The sequence below is a fragment of the Oncorhynchus mykiss genome, chromosome 15 (genome assembly GCF_057628025.1).
Source record: "Oncorhynchus mykiss isolate SJ-2025 chromosome 15, ASM5762802v1, whole genome shotgun sequence".
NCBI classification, from domain to species: Eukaryota; Metazoa; Chordata; class Actinopteri; order Salmoniformes; family Salmonidae; genus Oncorhynchus; species Oncorhynchus mykiss.
Genome location: NC_143036.1, coordinates 62,043,313 through 62,056,842, shown reverse-complemented (window position 1 = coordinate 62,056,842; position 13,530 = coordinate 62,043,313). Strand labels below are relative to the sequence as shown.

The window sequence follows — 13,530 nt, the reverse complement described above, 5'->3', positions numbered from 1 at the left end:
GAAGTTCCTTGCTGTAATAGATTCCCATTAAAATAGGCAAAAAATGCTTTTAAGCTAAAAATTTGAAGAATTTCTGTGAGTGGTCTGAGTTGGGAGGGGAAAACAAAAAAAATGCTGTTATTGGCAGAGAGACTTGGAACTCTCTCTGCTTTTGGTCGGGGCGGCAGGGTAGCCTAGTGGGTAGAGCGTTGGACTAGTAACCGGAAGGTTGCAAGTTCAAATCCCTGAGCTGACAAGGTACAAATCTGTCGTTCTGGCCCTGAACAGGCAGTTGTTTTAAGGCCGTCATTGAAAATAAGAGTGTGTTCTTAACTGACTTGCCTAGTTAAATGAAGGTATTTTTTTTTTTTTTTACCAATTTGCCACATGTCCCCATGGAAAGCCCAAACTCCCTCAAACCCAAACCTGCTAATTAGAATGTGTACAGTAGATCATATGTGTACAGTAGATCATATGTGTACAGGAGATCATATTTACTACCGGGAACTGTCAGGATATAACACTGATCCATGTCTTCACAATGTTACTTTAATCAACTGTTGTAAATATGAGATAAAACACAGAAAACTGGATTTTGACTGTACAGGGCATCTAATGGATTACTGCTGGTTTTACAGCAGTGGAGAGTAACTACAGTATGGGACCTGAAAGGACAGCTTTCACTGCAGAAGTCTGAGTCACAGTGATCTGCCCTCTGGATACTGAGAAAAGAATAACACATTGTCAGATCAGATCCCCCCCCCCCAAAAATAAATAAGTAGGGGAACTGTAAAAATATCTGAACACTATGAAGTTGATATGAACAAACACACACTCAATTACATGCTTGCTTACACATATATTAGCATACACACACACACACTTGATCTCTCTCTTCTCTCCCTCTCTCTCGATTGTCAAGAACCTTTCTGTAATTTAATATGTTTTTTTGTTTGTCTATCTTTTGTATGTCTTTGTCTACATGTTTGTCTATGTTTACAACAAGCAAGGGGAAGATATCAGAACAGGGACGTTGTGGAATAATAACATAAAATCAAATCAAATTTTATTTGTCACATACACATGGTTAGCAGATGTTAATGCGAGTGTAGCGAAATGCTTGTGTTTCTAGTTCCAACAATGCAGTAATAACCAAAAAGTAATCTAACAATTCCAAAACTACTGTCTTACACACAGTGTAAGGGGATAAAGAATATGTACATAAGGATATATGAATGAGTGATGGTACAGAGCGGCATAGGCAAGTAGATGGTAGATGGTATCGAGTACAGTTTATACATATGAGATGAGTATGTAAACAAAGTGGCATAGTTAAAGTGGCTAGTGATACATGTATTACATAAAGATGCAGTAGATGATATAGAGTACAGTATATACGTATACATATGAGATGAATAATGTAGGGTATGTAAACATTATATTAGGTAGCATTGTTTAAAGTGGCTAGTGATATATTTTACATAATTTCCCATCAATTCCCATTATTAAAGTGGCTGGAGTCGAGTCAGTGTGTTGGCAGCAGCCACTCAATGTTAGTGGTGGCTGTTTAACAGTCTGATGGCCTTGAGATAGAAGCTGTTTTTCAGTCTCTCGGTCCCAGCTTTGATGCACCTGTACTGACCTCGCCTTCTGGATGATAGCGGGGTGAACAGGCAGTGGCTCGGGTGGTTGATGTCCTTGATGATCTTTATGGCCTTCCTGTAACATCGGGTGGTGTAGGTGTCCTGGAGGGCAGGTAGTTTGCCCCCGCTGATGCGTTGTGCAGACCTCACTACCCTCTGGAGAGCCTTACGGTTGTGGGCGGAGCAGTTGCCGTACCAGGCGGTGATACAGCCTGCCAGGATGCTCTCGATTGTGCATCTGTAGAAGTTTGTGAGTGCTTTTGGTGACAAGCCGAATTTCTTCAGCCTCCTGAGGTTGAAGAGGCGCTGCTGCGCCTTCTTCACGATGCTGTCCGTGTGGGTGGACCAATTCAGTTTGTCTGTGATGTGTATGCCGAGGAACATAAAACTTGCTACCCTCTCCACTACTGTTCCATCGATGTGGATAGGGGGGTGTTCCCTCTGCTGTTTCCTGAAGTCCACAATCATCTCCTTAGTTTTGTTGATGTTGAGTGTGAGGTTATTTTCCTGACACCACACTCCGAGGGCCCTGACCTCCTCCCTCTAGGCCGTCTCGTCGTTGTTGGTAATCAAGCCTACCACTGTTGTGTCGTCCGCAAACTTGATGATTGAGTTGGAGGCGTGCGTGGCCACGCAGTCGTGGGTGAACAGGGAGTACAGGAGAGTGCTCAGAACGCACCCTTGTGGGGCCCCAGTGTTGAGGATCAGCGGGGTGGAGATGTTGTTGCCTACCCTCACCACCTGGGGGTGGCCCGTCAGGAAGTCCAGTACCCAGTTGCACAGGGCGGGGTCGAGACCCCGAGCTTACTATGGTGTTAAATGCCGAGCTGTAGTCGATGAACAGCATTCTCACATAGGTATTCCTCTTGTCCAGGTGGGTTAGGGCAGTGTGCAGTGTGGTTGAGATTGCATCGTCTGTGGACCTATTTGGGCGGTAAGCAAATTGGAGTGGGTCTAGGGTGTCGGGTAGGGTGGAGGTGATGTGGTCCTTGACTAGTCTCTCAAAGCACTTCATGATGACGGAAGTGAGTGCTACGGGGCGGTAGTCGTTTAGCTCAGTTACCTACTTTTGGTTGTAGGCCGTGTCAGTGGCACTGTATTGTCCTCAAAGCGGGCAAAAAAGTTATTTAGTCTGCCTGGGAGCAGGACATCCTGGTCCGTGATGGGGCTGGTTTTCTTTTTGTAATCCGTGATTGACTGTAGACCCTGCCACATACCTCTTGTGTCTGAGCCGTTAAATTGAGATTCTACTTTGTCTCTATACTGAAGCTTAGCTTGTTTGATTGCCTTGCGGAGGGAATAGCTACACTGTTTGTATTCGGTCATATTTCCGGTCACCTTGCCCTGATTAAAAGCAGTGGTTCGCGCTTTCAGTTTCACGCGAATGCTGCCATCAATCCACGGTTTCTGGTTTGGGAATGTTTTAATCGTTGCTATGGGAACGACATCTTCAACGCACGTTCTAATGAACTCGCACACCGAATCAGCGTATTCGTCAATGTTGTTGTCTGACGCAATACGAAACATATCCCAGTCCACGTGATGGAAGCAGTCTTGGAGCGTGGAATCAGATTGGTCGGACCAGCGTTGAACAGACCTCAGCATGGGAGCTTCTTGTTTTGTACGGGATGAATTTGTACTGTAGTAAAACCGTCTCTATAGTAATGCAAAGTCTCTTTCGTGATCATATGAAACGTCAATTGCTATGGAAATGCTGGGATGTGGGATGTGTTTTTCTATTAAAATTATGTTACATTTAGTTATGATGCAGCTATGATGTTGATACGATATGGATTACAATTATCATCCTGAATATTAAGGCTATACTCATTTCACTGAGGGGCAGTGTTGTTACAGCTAATGCCTGTTTGCCTAAGGCTGATGTCACACAGGTGTTTGTATGCGTGCATACATGCATATACACACACTCTCACACACTCTCATTACACACACGTGCACATACACGGACACATACACACACATACACACATGTAAATAGTGCTGTACAGTTGAAGTCGGAAGTTTACTTACACCTTAGCCAAATACATTTAAACTCAGTTTTTCACAATTACTGACATTTAACCCTAGAAAAATTCCCTGTCTTAGGTCTGTTGGGATCACAACTTTGTTTTAATTAAGAATGTGAAATGTCAGAATAATATTAGAGAGAATGATTTATTTCAGCTTTTATTTCTTTCATCACATTCCCAGTGGGTCAGAAGTTTACATACACTCAATTAGTACTTGGTAGCATTGCCTTTAAGTTGTTTAACTTAGGTCAAACGTTTCGGGTAGCCTTCCACAAGCTTCCCACAATAAGTTGGGTGAGTCTTGACCCATTCCTCCTGACAGAGCTGGTGTTACTGAGTCAGGTTTGTAGGCCTTCTTGCTCGCACAAGCTTTTTCAGTTCTGCCCACACATTTTCTATGGGATTGAGGTCAGGGCTTTGTGATGGCCACTCTAATACCTTGACTTTGCTGTCCTTAAGCCATTTTGCTACAACTTTGGAAGTAAGCTTGGGGTCATTGTCCATTTGGAAGACCCATTTGCAACCAAGCTTTAACTTCCTGACAGATGTCTTGAGATGTTGCTTCAATATATCCACAGAATTTTCATACCTCATGATGCCATCTATTTTATGAAGTACACCAGTCTCTCCTGCAACAAGGCACCCCCACAACATGATGCTGCCACCCCTGTGCTTCACGGTTGGGATGGTGTTCTTTGGCTTGCAAGCTTCCCCCTTTTTCCTCCAAACATAACGATGGTCATTATGGCCAAACAGTTATATTTTTGTTTCTCCAAAAAGTAAGATCTTTGTCCCCATGTGCAGTTGCAAACCGTAGTCTGGCTTTTTATGGCGGTTTTGGCCGCCGAGCGGCCTTTCAGGTTATGTCGATATAGGACTTGTTTTACTGTGGATATAGATACTTTTATACCTATTTCCTCCAGCATGTTCACAAGGTCCTTTGCTGTTGTTCTGGGATTGATTTGCACTCTTCGCACCAAAGTACGTTCATCTTTTGTTACATCTTTTGTTTGTTATATCTGGAGTACTTCTCCTGTCCTATTCGGTGTCCTGTGTGAATCTAAGTGTGCGTTCTCTAATTCTCTCCTTCTCTCTTTCTCTCTCTCGGAGGACCTGAGCCCTAGGACCATGCCCCAGGACTACCTGACATGATGACTCCTTGCTGTCCCCAGTCCACCTGGCTGTGCTGCTGCTCCAGTTTCAACTGTTCTGCCTTATTATTATTCGACCATGCTGATCATTTATGAACATTTGAACATCTTGGCCATGTTCTGTTATAATCTCCACCCGGCACAGCCAGAAGAGGACTGGCCATCCCACATATGCTCTCTCTAATTCTCTCTTTCTTTCTCTCTCTCGGAGGACCTGAGCCCTAGGACCATGCCCCAGGAATACCTGACATGATGACTCCTTGCTGTCCCCAGTCCACCTGACTGTGCTGCTGCTCCAGTTTCAACTATTCTGCCTTATTATTATTCGACCATGCTGGTCATTTATGAACATTTGAACATCTTGACCATGTTTTGTTATAATCTCCACCCGGCACAGCCAGAAGAGGACTGGCCACCCCACATAGCCTGGTTCCTCTCTAGGTTTCTTCCTAGGTTTTGGCCTTTCTAGGGAGTTTTTCCTAGCCACCGTGCTTCTTCACCTGCATTGCTTGCTGTTTGGGGTTTTAGGCTGGGTTTCTGTACAGCACTTTGAGATATCAGCTGATGTACGAAGGGCTATATAAAATAAATTTGATTGATTGATTTGATCTCTAGGAGACAGAACGCATCTCCTTCCTGAGCGGTATAATGGCTGCGTGGACCCATGGTGTTTATACTTGCATTTTTTTTTTGAGGTCTTGGCTGATTTCTTTTCATTTTCTCATGATGTCAAACAAAGAGGCACTGAGTTTGAAGGTAGGCCTTGAAATATATCCACAGGTACACCTCCAATTGACTCAAATTATGTCAATTAGCCTATCAGAATCTTCTAAAGCCATGACATTATTTTCTGGTATTAACCAAGCTGTTTAAAGGCACAGTCAACTTTGTGTATGTAAACTGCTGACCCACTGGAATTGTGATACAGTGAATTATATATGAAATAATCTGTCTGTTATCAATTGTTGGAAAAATGACTTGTGTCATGTACAAAGTAGATATCCTAACCGACTTGCCAAAACTATAGTTTGTTAACAAGAAATTTGTGGAGTGGTTGAAAAACGAGTTTTATTGACTCCAACCTAAGTGTATGTAAACTTCCCACTTCAACTGTAGGTTCATACATTGTGAAATAGCACAGTTCCAAATAGAATCAAACTGGATGGACATCAGAAATAGAGGAAGGACTAAAAACAAACAAAACATAACTATTGTAAAATAGATTGTGTCTGTAAAGCGTGTTTAATATGTATAAACTGAAGGTAGAAGCCTAAGTGTTATTGTTTATTAGTTTACTCCAATTGGGGGAAGGATGGTAGTGTTTGCTGGGAATTATAAAGGTATATTCTAAAATGTATGTATGTATATATATGTATGTGTATGTATGTATGTGTATATGGACGAATGTTTATGTATATACTGTATATATATATATAGATATATATGGATATGGATATATATATTTACCCCAAAAGTATATGGGAGATTGGAAATAATGCAGACAATTACATTGATGGAAGCAACAATCTATACGCAATATTAAAGCTGATCCACCCCTTAAAACAATATGATCTTGTTATACTGTAGCAACAACACCAGTGAGAATAATTAGTGATATTTGATAATGAACCTTTAAGATCTGCTCTCAGAACTCACACTGCTCAACGGTTACTTTCCATAACAAATTCTGTGTATTTCAAACGTTTAATTCCTAATATGATTTTGTTCAATTCTAAGTTTAGCAATGGTTTTCAACAGTGTGGGGTCTACACTTCTCCATTATATGTCCACATGTTTTCTTAACCTCCAACCCCCAGGGAACAGAGCAAACATCTGGTGACAGTGCTGCTCTATAATGGGACAAGCAGAACCACCCAGTCATGTCTATGTACATCTGTTTCACTCCCAGTTTCACTGCCTGGACTGGGCCAGATGTGAGTGGGTGGACTATATTTACTGTGACCTCTATGGTGTATTCAAGGAGGGGGACTTTCTTACAATGACGAACACATCATGTAATAGATGACATATAAGATGGGTATTACTAAAGACAGACATTGACAGTTACTGACGTGTATAATGTCTGAGCCCCACATCTTTTTATTTTTATACGGGGGGGGGGGGCTTCTGTAAATCAGTGGGGTAACTTTGTATAGGTGCACTTATGTGTTAGGACAAATAGTGATGATGATGATGATGATGTCAGATAACATTTGATCTGAATTATCACTTTCTGATATTGTCACATGCCAGAATTAATGTATTCTGCTGACTAGTGTTCCATGTCACTGTTTCTTCCCTCTCAGCACCTGCAGTAGGTCCCAACTGTAGCAATGCAGTCACTGTGAAGTCTGACTGAGAGAGGTTTTTGTACAGCTCTGTATCACTGTGTTAATGCTCTACCACTGTGGTAACTCTGACAGTAGTAATCTCCTGCATCTTCAGCCTGGACTCCACTGATGGTCAGAGTGAAGTCACTCCCAGATCCACTGCCACTGAATCTAGATGGAGTCCCAGACTGAAGGGTTCTAGCCCAGTATATCAGGAGTTTAGGAGCTCCTCCAGGTTTATGTTGGTACCAGGCTAGATGGTTATTGTTATACACATTACTGCTGGTTTTACAGTTCAGAGAGACTGACTGTCCTGGGAGAACAGCTTCCACTGCAGGAGTCTGAGTTACAGTGTACTGTCCTCTGGATTCTGAAAAATGTATTAAAAACACAATTAAATATTAAATACATATTGTAATAAGTAGTTCTGAATATACATATTAAAGCCATATACATTACTCCTTTCTGTTTCTTTAATGATTTGTTTCGACAATATGAAAAACAAATCTTAACATTGTAACCTTGAAAGCAGAGGGCCATTGTCTAGATGAAGTCATGGTTGTTGTGGGTTCTGTTGTCATGAAGGACAGCTCTCAGTCAGGAAGTGTTACACTCACAGGGCTATAAACACTCCCAGACCACTGAAGTATGCACTGCCAATGCAAAGTGTCCTCTCTATGCAAATGGTAATCTGAGGAACAACCAAAACCATCAATGCTGAGAACAGGATTTGTTTCAACGGCTATCTCACCGAGGTATCTAAAAAATAACATATGATTAAGCAAAAAGTAGGTGCTTGTGCTTCCAGAATTCTAGTGGCTACTTACTATGGGGCTCCGGACAATCTGTTGAGGATAAAATAGGATTTTGTTTGTCTCCCCCCAGTGGTTTGAGCTGGTAACAACAGAAACCTCAGTGTTTCGGTGAACGTAGATAGAGATAAAAACCCACTGAGAGAAAGATATCCCACAGTAACAGAGATTATACAGTAGCATAACAGTCAGGCAATCAAACCCCACTCAAAATAATTTAAATCTAAATGAGTTCACTTGAAACTAGGCCTAAAAGCACAAAGATTGCTTAAACACCAATGTGCATAAAATACACAAATATATGCATAATAGCAAGCCTATTGTTTTGCAAATGTTAATGCAAAATCAAGATGTCCAGACTGTCATGTGGTTTTGACCAATTCTCGTTAAAGGATTCACTCAAGCTAATCCCATTGAAAGGTTTTGTTAAGTTCTATACATGGCATAAATGCATTCAGATAGTCCATTACACTTAGATTTAAGCACCTTTACAAAAGGTTAAATAAGTGTCTGATTTCAGACAAAAAAAGTGGGATGGATGTTGAGTTTCTTAACAAAGCAACACTGCCTCTTTGATAGATTACAGAACCTCTCCGAAAACAATGCAGGTCACAAGAGAGACACAGGTCATTGTTTAAACACCTCTTTTCCAGAAGTCATTGTTGAGTTATTGCAGCTTTCCTATGGTGCTACAAAACTGTCTTGAGATGATCCCTAATGCTTCCTCTGTCAGATTGAAATAATACTCAGGTTCAGTTGCGTCGCCCTCGTCTGGCACTGCTCTGCTGTTTTCATGAAGCCCTGGTCAGTCATTTGAGAGATCTCTGTATAAATGTGTTGAAGTTCAGTGTTTCCCCTCAGGTCCTATTGGATTCTGTCACTGCCCCACATGTCGAGGGGGGCTTCAATCTCCTCAATGCTCCAGGGGAGATCTAGTTCCCATGGTGATGGACAGCTGCCTGATTCTGGAGAGCCTAAAAAGAGATTAGGAGATTGTTTGCTTACCTGTTCCTTGGACTTGTCCACCTGGGACCTCTCGCATGTCTGTGGCGCCGTTCGATTCCTCAGCCAGAGAATCACAGGATAGACACTTGTTCCCAAATATTTGCACAAACTGATCATAGAATTTGCACTCCACTTCTTCCCCTCCAACCCTGGGAAAATAGAAAGTAGCATTTGGTTGTTGACTCAATGCTTATTCCTCATATCTGGTTAGTTAATGAGCTTTGCTTATCTAACATGAGCTTGGCAAACCTCTGACCATGAATACACAACTGTTCCATCAGTATGGCGTCTTCATAATCAATTCACAATTATATATAGTGGTTATCAATTTCATATCCATATCTTATCCCCCATGGCTTACTGATTGCTCTCACAGAACTGGCGGAAGTTGGCCTTTAGCAGCTTCACTCTAGACTGGCACTGTTGGGCTGTACTCAGGTAGCCCTCGTTGGCCATGGCCTGAGAGATCTCGGTGACAATGTGTCTGTTTTTGGTGCAGTCCTTCAGATCCTCCTGGACCTCGTCACTCCTCCAGATACTGAGGGGACCTGGGTCTCACTGGCGCTCCAGGGGAACTTGGAGCCGTCAGTTAAAGTAGGGCTAGCTGAAGAGAGACACCCAATGAACACATTGTTTACAATGGGAAGGGAATTGTGATGAAATTAAGAAAAGCATTGATTTGATGAATTAAATATATTCCATCTCAATTTATATCCGATGTTGAGGTGTAATTTATAAAGCAAAGAACTAGACATAAAACAGTAGTTATAAATCTTTTGCATTCACTTGTCACGGTGGAAGCTGGCCTTGAGTCATTTGATGAGGGTGTGGCACTGCTCAGCCGTCCTTGTGAATCCTTGGGCCGTCATTCTCTGTGAGATGTACTCAAACACATGTCTGTTCTTCAAGCACCCGCGGAGGGAGAGCTGCACGTGGTCCTCACCCCAGACCTCCAGCAGAGCCTAGGTCTCCCGATCGGACCAGGGCATCTTTCTGCTGGACTCTGTCACAACGTAACTGACTGAGCCCTGGCCTTCAAAAAACAAAAATGAGACATGCATATGGAAGGTATGAGCGGCAGGGATTAATCTGCGCAGGATGTTTTTGGGAGGTTTTAGGTGGCTACTAAAATATATTTTTAAAGATTGATTATGACTAGGGTCCTGATTTGACCTGACCGGGACAACTGCTGGCACGGACACAGGAAAAACACAGGACCCTAATTACATTAGACTTAAAGGTTTAGGATGATGAAGGGGCACCATACATGTTTCCTGATCTGGTTCCTCAGTGGGATGTGGACTGAAGTCATCACACAAATCAACAATCTCTGCATCGAGTGAGAGAGTGTCGTTGCCTAACACCGGCTCCAGGAACCTGTAGTATCTGAAGAGTAAGGGCTCCCCTCTGTTTCTGTAGGTATGACCAGAGGTAGAGGGAGGTGGAGAACAGTGGGAGGTGAAGGGTTAATTTGTAACAGGTCCCAATTTAGGCACCATGACTCGCCTTACCCACAAATAATCTGTGCTTTGCACTTACGTCCTGCTGTGGAGACACCGTCGGTAAGTTTTCCTCAGCCGCTTAACCCTCGAGTGGCACTGCTCAGCCGTTTTGAAGTGCCCAATGGTGGCCAGCTTCTCCGCGATGTCGGCGAAAATGTGCCCTTTGCCAACGCAACCTCGGAGGCTCTTCTGGACCTCCTCGTTCCCCCACAGCTCAATGAGGCCCAGCGTCTCTGACTCTGACCACAGGGTATATCTCATCCCTTCAGCACCTGCTCCGGGAGACATATACATTGGCAACCTCCAGATCATAGGTACGGCTCTGCTGATTTGATTGACTGAGTCTTCAATGTAAACAGATAAACCGTCTGTACTGCCAATGTACCTGTGTCCTGGTCTACTGTTTGATCATCTCTTTCATCATACTCATCAATGGAGACCACTTCATGACCAAGTATTCGCTCCAACTGATTGTAGAACTTGTGTTCCGCTCCCTTTCTTCCACATCTGAGAATAGCAGACAGAAAAGGAAGCCATTTAAAAAACTTGAGATGGAGTATTCTGGCTATGGGTTAGACTAGAGTAAACTTATTTGTATGTTTCTGCAAAATCATATCAACATAAAAACATCAGAAAGTGTCCAATTTAAATCTGTGGGGTACAAACATACTTTTTCCTGTCGTAGCACTGACGGAAGTTGTTCCTCATAGACTTGACTTTCCAGCGACACTGCTCTGGAGTCTTGGAGTACCCCTGGTCATGAATCTTTTCTGATATGTCCATGTAGATGGGGCCGTTGTGGACCAAGTCTCTCAGCACCCTCTGAACCTCGTCCTCCCCCCAGATGTCAATGAAGGCCAGGGTCTCAGGATCTGACCATGAGCCTGGTGTGGTCCTCTCAGATCTGGTGTAGTTGTCCTCTTCTGGACACTCTAAACACAAAACAGCCCAATAACATGAACGTTTCCCTGTTTAGACTTGGAAAAGGTACTTGTGTTGAGGGGACGGCACCTACAGTAGAGCCAGTAGCTAAATATGATGTAACAAACAGGGTTCAATCTGACATACCCATGCAGGGTGTCATCATAAAGATGGCATAGTTTGATGTGAGCTGAACTTTTACCTTGAAGTAAGTCACTGTTTGATTCCTCTAATTGGTCAAGTCTGTCACCACTGTGCTGGAGGAGGGAGGCTGCATCTCAAGTATTAGCTTCAAAATATCATAGAACTTCAAATCAACCTGCTCAGATCCAGATGAACTAGAAAGTGCACAGTTAGAGAGATTGCAAAATTAGAATCAATCTTTAATTCAATTTACATTAGCAAAATGACAAATGTATCAATAATAGAAGCTGAAATTCAATGATTACCAGATGGTTTCCTGGCACTGCCGATAGCCGGCTTTCAATCGCTTTATCCTGGTGTGGCACTGATCTGCAGTTCTGTAATAACCACGGAAGTTGAGCTTTCCCGAAATCTCTGAGTATATGTGACTGTTGTGCGGGCAGCGCTTCAGGTTCTGCTGCACAGTGTTGCCTCCCCAGAGCTCCAGGAGGATCACCGTCTCGCCGTCCGCCCAGGGGATCTTCTTCCTGTCCTCTGGCATGCCCACCATAGCCCCTGGATGGATCAGTCAATGGGAAAAAGTGTGTGAGAAAGATTGGCACAATCCATCCACTCATCCACTCATCCATCCAATCCCTAAACTCTTCTTGACTCCTCCTCACAGATATCAAAGAATGAGTCAGATATGCTAGGTTGAGTTTCTTCCCAGTCCTTCCATACCCATACAGAGGTCTTCATGTTGATCTTATTATAGTTTACTAGTGAAAGAGGAACTGGTTAACCAGTAGAGAGAATGTGACCTTACCCCTCTCCTGGGAAGAGTAAACAGAGCGCTCGTTGTCTGCTGATGATGATTCTCTAGACTCCATGTCAAGACAGTTTTCTGACATCTCCACATGTGAGGGAAGCTCATTCCCCAGTATTCTCTCCAGCAGGTCATATAATTTGCATTCTACTTGCTCTCTGCCTTTCATGCTGCATTTGGGGAAAGAAAACAAAGCACATTTTCAAAGCAAAGCATTTTTCTGTCTCAAATAGACAAAATGTAAGCCATGACAGGATATCAAACAAGAATGCAAAGGCCCGAGCATAGATCTCTGTGGGACTCCCAATGCACAAAGAAAATGATTGTTAAACTATAACTGACATACTTGTTCTCGTAGCACTGTCGGAAACTCCGTTTCAGTCTTTTAACCCTTGTCTGGCACTGCTCTGCAGTCCGGATAAAGCCCTGGGCAGACATCCTTTGGGATATCACAGCAAAAAGGTGCCCATTTCTATGCATACCCCTCAATTCCCTCTACATTTTGTCATCTCCCCAATATGTTGACTAGGGTGAAGGTTTCCAAGTCTGTCCAGGGAACACTTCTGGTTCCTTCAGTGGAAATAGAGACAAACATAACAGCAGTGATCACTGATTATTAATAATTTGATTGATTTAGATCAGGGCTGCCCAACCCTCTTCCTGGAGATCTACCTTCCTGTGGGTTTTCAGTCCGACCCTAATTTAACACACCTGATTCTACTTATTAGCTGTTCAACAAGACCTTAACTATCTGAATCAGATACGCAAAATTAGGGTTGGACTGAATACAGGACAGTAGATCTCCAGGAAGAGGGTTGGGCAGCCCTGATTTAGATTAATCACATTGCACATTCCAAATGTAAAATCAGCTGTATTAACATTCAAGCAGTTTGACCTCTTTGTAAGGTTGTGGGCAACATGCTGCATGCTAACACACATTAGTCACTTTCCCAAGAGCCAATGTTATGTGATTTACCAAGAAAGGCACAATCGGACCATACCCATCTCTTGTAGACCAGAGTGGCCAGGGAACTCCCAATCATCAGTGTCTTTTATCTGGTCATCTCTCACCTCTTTAACATCATAGGTGACCTCAGGAACCATTAAGGGGAACATGTTCCCAAGTATTCACTCGAGCAGGTCAAAATATTTACACTCCACTCTGTACATAGGGAATGGTTTCAGTGTGAGAATATAGACAAGCCCAT

General features: G+C 43.0%; 1 pseudogene; it reads right to left on the bottom strand.

The window, feature by feature from the left end:
* Window positions 1-9,307: 9,307 nt before the first annotated feature.
* Window positions 9,308-12,760, bottom strand: LOC110490769 (uncharacterized; annotated as a pseudogene).
* Window positions 12,761-13,530: the final 770 nt, after the last annotated feature.